Raw genomic sequence first — 13,087 nt, 5'->3', positions numbered from 1 at the left:
TTATACTTAACATGGAATTTGAGCTTTTATCCATGTTGTAGTAGTTACAGAACTTTATTCTTTTTAGTGATTAAATAATAGTCCAGCATGTACTTACACAACATTTGTTTATGCATTTTCTACTTAGAGACATTTTGGTTGATTCTATCTATTTTAATATTTAATTTAATTAATTAATTTATTTGAGAGAGAGAAAGAAAGAAAGATACAGATAGAGAAAGAGAGAATAGGCATGTCAGGGTCTCCAGCCACTTCAAACAAACTCCAGATGCATGCAGCACCTTGTGCATCCATCTGATGTGGGTCCTGAGGAATCAAACCTGGGTCCTTTGGCTTTGCAGATAGGCGCATTAACCACTAAGCCATCTTTCTAATCTGATTCTATCTTTTGACTACTAGAAATTGTCCTGCAATGAGCATTGGCATGTGCTGTTCTTTGCATTTCTGACTTAAATTCCTTTAGGCATGCTGTGTTTGTTTACAATAATTGTATGATTTTAGGTGGTTAAGAAACTACCACATTTTTCTTGGGCATTTTTATTCTCAGCAATGTTTCAGGTTCTAAATGTCCTCATTAACACTTGTTATATTCCTTTGTGGGTCTGTAGGTTTCAAATTTTTTGTGGCTATCACTGTCTATATTTAATTTTCCACTGTAATTTTCTCATAAGATGACATTTGCAATATATTGTGAAATAAAATAACTTTTGAATTCATAATATTGTGGGAATACATTCTGTTGCTTTAATCTCATACTTGATATAGATACTTTCATTTGGTCTATTTAAGTGTCAACTTGAAAACGGACAAAACTTACAAAGTTAATCTGCTTTTAATGTACAGAAAATGCTACAGACAATTGTACACTAGCAAAATCTCACAAATACTTTTTTTAAAGCTTTTATTAAATTTATGTGAATGCTATAATTATGAGGAAACAGGTTTACTGTAATGTTGGAAGTCCTGCTATTGAAAGACCCCCAGAGGGAGACCTTCACTCAAGTCTCGAGAGAGCATGCACCCAAAGACACAAGGGAGACCAAACTTGCTGCAAATGCATGAGGCTTTATTCAGGATGACCAGAACTCTGGGGTTGACACATATCTCATGCAGGAGACAGAGGAGTCAACCCTGAGCCCTATTGGGTGTTTCTTTTTATAGGGTTTTTAGCAAGGAAGGGAAAGGGGGGGGTGTTCACAAGGGTATTTGCAAAGCTTGTACAGTTATGCCTACATATCTTATTTGTGCATAACCAGAGTTTAAGTCCTTGGTCAGGCTGTCTTGGAAAACTATTTTATTATTTTGGTTTTTCTCAAAACTGTATTTTTGTTTTTCCTCTTCCCAGGACATAAAGTTTAGGTTGACCCGACCAGCCCATATCTTGGGCCACCCACAGCCTATCTTTTAGCCTATCTTTGGTTTACTTCTTCCAGGAATATACAGTTCAGGCTGACCCCTAGCTGTTTCTTCACTAAGTTTACTTTAAAATTTTCCATCCTGTCTTTCATTCCCCACTTCTTTTTCTGAATAGTTCTAATCCTAGAACTTTTAATCTGTATGGCATTCCAATCAAGCTCTATAATTTTATTTGAGGAACTTTAAACAAACTTATTTTAAGTAAACTTTATCTATGACAACAGGAACCTATGGTGTAGACAGTCTATTTCCCCTTTATTTTTCCCTCTCGTGAGAAGACACTCTAACTGCTTTAGGGGACTGGGTCAAAGACATCAGTTCATTTACTATTTCCTGCTGAATGGGACATGAAGTGGAGACTTGTTGCAGTTAGAGAATCTCTCCCAGAGAGGGGAACTATTTTAATGGACTCCAGAGTGTAGGAAGATAATCTTGAAAGAGAACTTTGGAAAGAAAGAATAAAAGTAAGGAGTTAATGAGAAGTGAGCACACAGCAAACTGGTCTTTTTTGTAGGTCGAGTGAATCCAGGTAGACAGGCTTGGATTGTCTCAGAACCATCTGAGGATGAGCTGGCTGAGATTTTCTTTCAGAACTGTTCATTAAATAGCACAGTAGTATTTAATATGGTTTATAAAACAGAGTTATCAGAAACATATACACAATATTTAATCTTGATAATAAAGAGCTATTGGATGCCATTAAAGGCTATACAAATATATTTTTTAGTCTCAGAACTTATTTATATATTTTAGATTTGAAAATAACCCTTTGAACATCTATAGTTGTTTTTCTTTATTATAGAATTAGAACTGTGAGGAAAGGATATCTTAATGTTTGTTTGTTTCCCCTCTTTAATAGCTCTTGTATTACTTAATAGGCCATTCATATATTTAAGGTATTTTTTTATCTTTGGTTATACATTTCTCTCTGAGTGTTTAAGACCATGCAGATAGCCAAAAGTTAATTAAGGATTAATTTTGGAGGTCATTAATGGCTCTCCAAAGAGACTTTAGGGACACCGGAGTAGCCCCATAGCTTACTGGTGTCTTTTGCCTGTTAGGATGAGTCAGGGCCATGCTGGCCAAGTAGTTTTCCCTTCTTTGGGAAATCAGGAGGACTGATTGTTCCTCAATTGTGACTCTCCTGTTTTAGACTATACACCAATTTTGTCTGGGTCTCCATATCCTCTGCTCAGGAAGACACATGACTTACCAGGGGGCCAGTGTAGAAATGTCCCATCATCTCCAGTGGCCTCATGACATGGGAGCACAGGCTAAAATATTGACACTTTTTACTCCAATGATTCCAATTGGCTTTGGCTTCTACATAGGTGATTAACACACTTAGAAAGGAAGTTACACCAGCTTGGATGTATGTACATATAGAGCACATTTAATTACTGAAATAGACTTAATTAAAGAATGGCACAAAGGCTTCTAAAATCATTTTTTCCTATCTTTAAAATTTTTGTTGTACTTTGGTAGCATAAGCCATATATCTGAGGTATAGAAAGTAGGCACATCTCACATTTTAAATATCCAAAATTTATAAATATAGGCAGAACCTGTTACCAGTCTTGAAAACAGTATCAGTTGATTTACAAACATAACTCATTTAACCTAGAAAACAAGTAAGACAGTATAAGGTCTTAACACCTGTGTGAAAACATCTTTGATTAGTTCAGATACCTGTGTGGGTACAAATTACCCAGAGAACATTGGAAACAGAACCATGAAGCTTGAATTTTTTCTTCCTAAGAGGAGGACCATTGTTTGAGCATGAGGCTGTGCCCTAAAGTAGGGAATATGTCTTAAGGGTTAATTTTGTTATAAGCACTGGACTTAAGATGCCAAAATTGAGACAGTTACTTTTCATACAACAGAGTAGAATCTGGTCTTTTCTGAGCCCAAACAGCAGCTAAATATTAATACAACCCTTGATAAATCTTCTTGAAAGAAAAAACATTATTTGACAACCAATGATTTTGGCTTAAACTTGATAGCTATTGATTTCATGCACCACAGAAATTTTTATTAACATAAAACAATTTTATATTTTACCCATGACTTAAATTTGATAAGGCTTAAGCAAGCTATCCCAACATACTTTAGCCTGAAAATTTCTTTCTTTGTTTCTTTTTTCTTTTTACATCCACACACCTTTATTTACATACTTTAACATTCTGATCTAAGTACCACTCAAAAAGCATTTTTAACAAGCACTCTATGTCCCAACATTGAAAAATTCCTTCCCAGTTTCTTTCTTTTTGGGGCATTCATGAACCCAATGTCCTCTTTCCTTGCAATATGCACATTGATCCTTCTCAAGGGGCTTCCTAAAGCCCTCAGGTTCCTTTTTCCTTGTTTGCCTGTTGCCCAGGTACCCTGGCTGTCTAGGCCTTCCTGATCCTGATGCTTTTTCTTTTTTTCCTATCACTGCAGCCAATATCCTACTTAAGTTCCTTTCTTGTCTCCTTTCCCATTTGTTTTCTCTCTTGCTTCCTTTCTTTCACTGTCTTTCTTCTCTTCCTCTGTCTCTCTCTTATGATAAACCTTCTCAGCCTCCTTAATTATGTCTGTCAAAGCTAGATCTTGTACACCCTCCAGACGTTGTAATTTCTTTTTAATGTCTGGAGTGGACTGCCCTATAAATGTCATTGTTATTGCTGCCTGTTGACCCAGAGAAGTAGGGTCAAAAGGAGTATATCTCCAGTAAGCCTCCATCAAGTGTTCTAAAAACACAGAGGGAGGTTCTGTAGGCCCTTGGAGGACCTCTCTTATCTTAGCCAGATTCATGGGGTGGCAGGCAGCCCCCCTGAGAGCTGCCATCAGCGCCCGGCGGTAGACTGTCAGTCGCTCCCTACCTTCTGCCAAATTGTAATCCCATTCAGGTCGGGTGAGAGGGAATCCCGCATCAATCTCATTTGGGAGCTGGGTAGGCTGCTCATTTAGGCCGGGGACATGCTGGGGTCAGGGGGAGGACCAAAGGCTCGTAGGGGCAGGGACATGGTGGAATCAGGTCTTTTGGGACTTCGGGCCCTCCAGCTTCTAGTCCCTGCAGCGGGCCCATCTCCTCCTCCCTCGGCCAAAGCTGGAGCGGGGAAAGCAGGGCGGTAAGGTGGGGGAGATGGAATCGGGGCAGAGGGCCACTCGGGAGGGTCTTCTATTTCAGGCTATATTTTGGGCTGAGCCATTCGGCTTGATTTTCTTGTGGCTTGTTGGGCCACTGCCAGGACTCGGGAGCCTGACTGTGGCGGGGGCTGGATCCAGGGCTTGACCCATGCCGGGGGTCTGTCATTAGGCTCTCCCAGACCAAGATGTGTGGCTGTTGATCTGGGTAAGGATGTGGTCCCTTCTGAAAAACAATATTCTTAACAGAAGAAATAATAGTTAGATCAAATGCTCCCTCTGGTGTCCACTCAGAGGAGCAGAAAGTCTGCTATTTACCTTTTTGAATTTCTGAGCCCTACTTCTAACTTCAGAGAAATGAGATGCCGTCAGAGTCAGGGGGGTCGTCACAGTCTTTCCCATAATTACAAACAAGAGTCCACAAACAAACACAAAATAGATACTGACAAAAAGAAACCAAAAACCGTGATGCCTCCAATGCATCCAGAACAGAAAACCAAATGTAGTTTCAGATGGAAGGTTACTTTTGTTTTTTCTGATTTTCCCCATGATTCTTTTTGTCTTCTTATGGACCCTCTTCTAGTTTCACTAACCAGGCCTACATCCACACATAGTTCATTAATTTTCATTCTGGTCTTTTTCTTTCTTTCGACCAATTTTTGATTATGTTCATTCTTGATTCTCCATGACCTTAAGGTACATAATTTGGTAATTAATCTCAGCTCTTTTTAGTCTTTTTAAAAATATTTTATTTATTTATGAGAGAGAGAGAGAGAATGGGAGTACCAGGTTTCCAGCCACTGCAAATGAACTCCAGATGCATGTGCCACATTTTGCATCTGGTTTATGTGGGTACTGGGGAATTGAAACTGGATTCTTAGGCTTCTCAGGCAAATGTCTTGTCTTCTAAGACATCTCTCTACCCTTTTATAAAAGTCTTTTGATGCATACTGTCATATTATAAACTTTATTTTCTAAAATGCATTTAAATGAATCTAGTGTGAGGTGTTTTCACTTTTGCTTGAATTTAGTTGTTTTAAAATTTGACACATTAATCATTCAAAAGCATAGTGTTGAATCTCCACATGGTCATATTGTTTCTGTAGTTTCTATTGATTTATAATTCTTTTTTCTTGTGATCTGATAAGTTAGAAGACTTTTTTTTTCTAAGACATACTTTATATACTAAAGTATATTTATATTCTATTTGAGGAAAGTTTTATAGGCTGCTGAGAACTCTAAGTATCCACAGTATTAGTATTGCATGACATAGTCTGTAGTTACCTGTTAGTAGCTTGACTGAAGTTTACAGGTTGACATTTCACCTTGATGATCTATGAATTGATGAATATAGGGCATTTAACTTACCCAATGTGACAGTTAATCTTCATTGTCAACTTGAATAGACATCTTCAACAATATCATCAAGAATATCGAGACACGTCCCAGTTATGTCTGTTGGGGTGTTGCAAAGATGATTAACTGAAGAGAAAGGCCTACCCTGAATGTGAGTGGCATATCCTATGGACCAAGGGCTTGGGTAGAATCAAAGAGATAAAGAAGAGAAAGTCTGAGCTTTGGAATTTTTACCTTTCTGCCACTGGAGCTGCTGAGTGGTGAGAAAGCAGGCTCCTGCCATCATGCCTTTCCCAACATGATGTAACCTGTCGCCTGCCCTGTGAGCCGAATACACCTTTTATTCTCTTGTTATTTTTTAAAAATTTTTATTTTTATTTATTTATTTGAGAGTGACAAACAGAGAGAGAGAGAGGGGAGAGAAAGAGAGAGAGAAAGAGAGAGAGAGAGAGAGAGAGAGAGAGAGAGAGAGAGAGAAAATGGGCACACCAGAACCTTCAGCCACTGCAAACAAACTCCTGGCTTATGTGGGTCCTGGGGAATTGAGTCTCAAACCAGGGTCTGTAGGCCTCACAGGCAAGCACTTAACTGCTAGGCCATCTCTGCAGCCCTCTCTTGTTATTTTTAAGTGCATATGTGCATGTTCATAAGTTTGTGTGGAGTGCACACATACATGTGTGTGTATAAGCTGTGCGGGCCAGAGATTGGCATTTTGTGCCTTCTCTATCACTTTTATTAAAGAAATATTACTTGTTTATGTATTTACTTATTTATTTATTTAAGAGAGAGAAAGAGGCAGATAGAGAGAGAATGAGAGTAGATGTGCCAGGGCCTCTGGCCACTGCAAAGGAGCTCCAGACTCATGCACCACTTTGCACATCTGGCTTATGTGGGTACTGGAGAATCAAACCTGGGTCCCTAGACTTCACAGGCACAAAGTGCCTTAACTGCTAAGCAATCTCTCCAGGCCAATTCTTTTGTTTTATGAGTAAGGGTTTCGTTCTAGCACAGGCTCTAGTCTCAGTCATGGTGATCCTCCTACCTCTACCTCCCCAGTGCTGGAATTAAAAGTGTATATCACATGCCCAGCTCCTCTGTCATTCTACCTTGTTGCTTGAGATAGGGTCTTTCTTATTGAACATGTAGCTTGCCCACTTGGGTAGACATGCTAGTCCATAAACCCTGAGTAATCGTTATTTCAACCTCCCTCCCCAGTGCTGAGTTTTCAGGCTCACAATATTATACTCAGCAGTTGTATAGGTTCTTGGGATTTAAATTTGGGCCCTAATGCTTTCACAGCAAATGGTTTACACATAGAGTCATCTCCTAGCCTTTAAGTTACTTCTTCTGTGATACTTGCTCATCACACCAAGAAAAGTAAATAATACATGCACTGATCATATATTTGTACCCATTTATCTCTTAATGTCTAGTCATATTTGTTTCCTGAAATTAGATACAGCATTCAGTGCATATTGCTCATACTATCTTTTTGACAAATATATTTCAAATGTCCACTTTTAAATGGGGTTATAGGGGTGTGACATGGGGACATGAATTCACTAGTCTATGTTGGGGGCTCTTATATTGCTGAAAAGTGTTATGCGAGTTTCTGAGGGATAAAGACTACAACAATGTGAACGAACCATACAAATTCAACTAGTGTAGCAACACTTTGGTGCAATTATATCACACACATTATGGAGGTACCAACTTCTCTCTGATTAGATATGATATTAGATATGATATTAGATTAGATATGATAGATATTAGAAGGAATTCACACCTGGTACTGAGAACAACGTGAGAAGCCAATGGCTTGAAAGGTCATACACAAGGGAAGGTTTTCACTGTGCTTTGGTGAAAAGAGGTTATGTCAACAACAAGCCCAGCGGCTGCAGAGATGGTTCAGCGGTTCAGGCACTTGCCTAAAAAACCTGATGTCAGGGGTTCAGTCCCCCAGTACACATGTAAAGCCAGATACACAAAGTGATGCATGCATTTGGGGTTCCTTTGCAGCAACTAGAGGCTCAGTTGCACCATATTCATATTCTTTCTTTCTGCAAATAAACAAAATAATTCTTAAAAGCACAGAAAAAACAAATTATTATGTTTATCCCCCTTGATCTATGCTGTTCTCAGTGTTGGTTAAAGAGCTGGCTTACTCCAGTTAGGAAGCAAATATTATACCCTAGTTTGTTTTCTTATAAAACTTGGTATGATGCTCCCACCTAGTGGATATTCTATTTTAGCTGCCCTCTAGCCAAAAAAAAAAAAAAAAAAAAAAAAAAGGTTTCTCATAATCTGTTGGAGATGAACTTTTAAGCTATGACTTCAGGTATGTGTACAGAAAATCAACCAATGACAAAATCATTTGGATGAGTATAAATTAACATAATACTCAACTTGGCAATATATTTTCAAAAATTAAAACTACCATTTGGTTCTAATTATGACAAACTAAAATAGTCATAAAAATTGGAAGCAAATATATCTATTCATTCTTGTCCAAGTATAATTTACTGGAATTAAGTTGACATTTGTTTTATTTAGTTATTTAAAACACAATTAGAAGTACTTTCCAAGACAATTCAGCAAAATATTTAGATTGTCTTGTATTCATTGTTACATTTATAAAATACTTAAAACATTCTTATGTTTTGAGAATTAAATAATTTACACTTTTGATAATAATTTGTATTCATATATTTGTAACATGTAAATAATGCAAACAAAAAGAATTTTACAGATCTATATGAGTATGTGTGCGTGGTTTACTCAAACAAGTATTTCTTAGTCTTCTTATTACACAAACATAAAGGTCTCTACCACCTAACTATCAATAATATAATCTATTCACATCTATATTAATGCTTTTGATCTTTCTGTTGCAAATACTAGACATTAAAAAGGATCAGTCTTGGGCTAGAGAGATGGCTTACAGGTTAAGGTGCTTGCCTGCAAAGCCTGCAGACCCAAGTTCTTTTCCCACTACTTACATATTCCAAGTACACAAGGTGGTGGATGCATCTATAGTCATTTGTAGTGGCTGGAGGCTCTGATCTGCCTCTTCTCTCTCTGTGTCTGCCTCTTTATCTTCAGTAAATAAAATTTAGAATATTTTTTAAACTATTAAAAACACAATTAGAAGTTTAAAACTTTAAATCTAACTCTAGGTATGAATTGTTCATGTATGGATAATACATAAGGAAAATCCTACAATAACCAGCCCACCTTCACATAACTATCATACAATTTCTAGTTAAATCCAAGAACCCTAAACTCAGTATTATAAATTGCCATGAAATCTGTGCAAGTATTGCATATATTTTTAAGAATTTAATGTGTTGTGTCAATTATATAATCCCTTGCAACTAATTAGGCTTCTTATTTCCCTTATCTGAGATTGATATTGTCAGATTAAACCTTTGTAGGTCAGTATGCCAGGTGAGTACTGAGGTGCCAGTAGGATTTTACTTTTTTATTGTATTGGTGAACATGAATTCCATTTTAAGCATCCATGTATTTCAAATGTCCACTTTTAAATGGGTAGCCTCATTCCCCTTTTTATCATTTTTTAAAGTCTTAAAATCTTAAATTAAAATGCCCTGAACTTAACATTTATGTCTGAGTGTGCAACGTACTGGCAGTATGAGCACTCACATTGCTGTACAACTGAAACTACTGTCTTCAAGGCACTTTTAGCATCCTGGGGTGGATTCTGCACCTATCGAAATCCCTTCCCATCCAGTTCCTGGAGACAGGGACTAGGAGCAAGACAGCTACAATACACAGGAAGCTTGTGGTGACTTTAATCAGATGTCCCCATAAACTCATGTGTTCTGAATACATGGTTGTCAGCTAGGGACTATTTGGGAGATGGAGCTGTACTGGAGGAGGTATACTGTTGGGCTTGGGGGAGGAGGGTTATAACCAGCACTCCTTTGCCAGGGCTTAGCTCACTTTTGTTCTTCTCAATCTCCTTCTCTCTCTCTCTTGCTCTCTCTTGCTACATATTGTGTAAACAGTCATGTTGGTACCATCATTATCCTCCTCCCTGTCTCTCCCCTCTGCAGGGCCCCTCCTCCTTTGGGAAGGTGGGTCATGCATTGTGGGGTTAGCCATCAGTAATGGGGATGAGGCAATGTCTCTGTGCATAATGTCCCAACATGTGTCTCTAACAATCATTCTGCCTCCTAATCTGCAAATTTCCTTGAGCCATGTTGGGTAATTTTAGGTCTACTTCAGTGATGAAGTCTTGGGAGCTTCTATGTCTCTGCATATATTGTTTGGTAGGAGTTGAGTGTTCTCTGTGTCTATCTCCTTCACCCTTGTGCTGGTACCAGGTTCACCAAAAAAGCAGCACTCTTGCTCATTTCCCCAATTCCTCTATGGTTTCAGCTGGGTCCTTGTTGAGGTGCCATGGGCTGATTCTCTCCTCAGGAACTGAGTCCATCTGAAAAAGAAAAGTAAATCCTCCAATGGAGAGTGAAGCTAGCACCAGATAAATGGGATAACCATTATTACATTAGAAAGAATTTAATAGGTATAGGCCCTCTTGTAGCCCACAGTTGGTGGGAGATTGACAATGGAGAGCAGGCTTGTTTTTTGGATATGGTTCTGACTTGTTTCCCAGAACCAGCTATGGGTTCCATTCCACTGAATGGATCTGTTAGCCAATTCAAGAACAGTTGGTTACCCCCCATGGCTGTGTACCACTGTTACACTTGTGTGAGCTTCACATCAGGTTGTTTGCTGCTGAGCAGCTTAGACCATGAGTTGCTTGGTCAGATGTTGGTCATTTTCCCCTAGTAGCTCATGTAGCACCTTCTAGTACTGGTCAAAGTAACTGTCTGGGGACTGACTCTCTTCCAGATTCCAGCCAGGTCACTCCATGTTCTGTACCAACAGCATATGGTGCCTTCAGGGGTAGGGTCTTACCATTAACCGTTGGTAAGTAATCAAGTGCTCTGACAGAAATCTGTCTCCTTTTGGTAAACCTTGTACATCTCTCTGATCAACAGTTCATTGTGGATGTTAACCACATGCTGGTATTGGGAGTTACAGGCCAACACCAAGGAAAAGAAGGAAAAAATAGACAGGTAATATATAAAAGAAAGAGAGGAGAGAGGAGAGGGAGAGAGAGAGAGAGAGAGAGAGAGAGAGAGAGAGAGAGAGAGAGAGAGAGAGAGAGAGAGAGAGAGAAAGCGAGAGGAGAAGATTAAGGTCAGTCTTCATCATACACACTCCACAGCCCTCTGATTCAGGTATTCTCTCTAAGGACCTGATGAAGGGTCAACCATTTAGTCTGTCTTTTAGGATGTACAATTTTATGTTACCTGTGGTGGCGTGATTCAGGTGTCTCCCATAAATTTAGGTGTTCTGAATGGTCGGTCTCTAGCTGATGGATATTGGGAATTAATGCCTACTAGAGGGAGTGTATTGTTGGGTGCAGGCTGATCAGTGTTATAGCCAATGTCCCCATGCCAGTAATTGGCACACTCTCCTGTTGCTATTGTCCACCTTATGTTGGCCAGGGGGTGATATCCACCTTATGCTTATACCATCATTTCCCCTCCAATCATAGAGATTCCACTTGAGACTGTAGGGCAAAATAAACCTCTTTTTTTTTTTCTTTTCTCACAAACTGCTCTAATTGGGTGATTTCTACCAGTAGTGCAAATGTGACTGCAACAGTGAAGTTGTACTGATGAGTGGGATTGCTGCTAGACATCTAACTGTGTGGCTTTGGCCTTTTGGAGCTAATTTTCAAGAGGAATGTAGAAGGATTTGAAACCTCAGCCTAAGAGATGTCTTGCAGTGCTGTAAGTACAGCTTGATGGACTATTCTTGTCAGAGTAGAAAGACCTGAATGCAGTAAGATATATGGACTGTGAGGTTTGGCTTATGAGGGTGAGAAAGAGCTTTGCCTGGACTGGGCTAGCAGTTTGTGTGGGAGGCTTGCTGTTATTCCTGTGTCCTGAGAAGTTGTGCAGGGTTGCTTTGGTTAGTCCCCATAAACAGTTGGTGGGGGAGTTAATTCATTACAAACCACACTCATATAGCTCAAAGGACCAAAAAAGAAAGTAACACAGGCAAAATCAGTCAGAGTGAATACCACCATTTAGAGAAGGAAGGTCAAAGGTGACTATGATGCTTGATCACTCCCCTGACTAGGCAGGCACTGAGTGATTTACTTTTTTGTTGAACTAAGGGGGCATATAGAGTGAAGGGTACTCTCACTATTTCTCTCAGCAATGCAAAGGAGAACTAATCTCAGTAAAGTTTAGCTTACTCTCTATTCAGTTCCCTGCCCCACTTTTGGAGTGGGTTGTTTGATTTTTTTTTTTTTTTTGTGTGTGTGTAGATTTTTAAAAGTTCTTTGTAGATTCTAAATATTAGGTCTCTGTCAGTGGCATACCTGGGTATTTACTTCCATTTACTGGGTAATCTATTGGCTCTTTTTATGGTATATATATATATATATTTTTTTTTGTGTGTGTGAAAAAGCTTTTTAGCTTCAAGAGATCCCATTTGTTGAGTGCCTATTTAATTTCCTGGACTACCAGGGTTTTGTTCAAGAAGTCTTTTCCCACTCCTATATCACAGAGAGTGCCTCTTATTATTTTTCTTCTCACAGTAGAAGAGTTTCAGGTGTTAAATTGAAGTCTTTAATCCATTTGGACTTTATTTTTGTGTATGGGGAGATGAATGGGTCTAGTTTCAGTTTTGTACATATGGTCATCCAATTTGTCTAACACCATTTGTTGAAGATGCCATCTTTTCTCCAGTCTACTTTAATGACATCTTTATGAAAGATCAAGTAGCTATAGTTACTTTACATAAGATCCAAGTCTTTAACTCTGTTCCAATTTTGAGCTGTTGTTTGGAGAGACTTATGAGGTCTCCAAATCAATTCAGCTTTCTGTCAAAACACTTGATTACTCACTTGAGGCAAAAGCTAAGACGCTATTTTTTAAGACATCATATGTGGCCAACTCAGAGCACAGAAAGACCTGGCTGGAATTCAGAAGAAAGACATTCCCCAGACAGCCTTTGTACTGCTGGAAAGTGCTACATGAGCTGCTGGGGAAAATGGCCAACAATGGTTTGAGCAACCAGAGTCTAAGCTACTCAGAAGCAAATGCCCTGAGACCGTGTACATGCCAGTGTGATAGTGGCACAC

The sequence above is a fragment of the Jaculus jaculus genome, chromosome 1, assembly GCF_020740685.1.
Source record: "Jaculus jaculus isolate mJacJac1 chromosome 1, mJacJac1.mat.Y.cur, whole genome shotgun sequence".
In the NCBI taxonomy this organism is placed as follows: domain Eukaryota; kingdom Metazoa; phylum Chordata; class Mammalia; order Rodentia; family Dipodidae; genus Jaculus; species Jaculus jaculus.
This window is presented reverse-complemented; position numbering follows the sequence as displayed.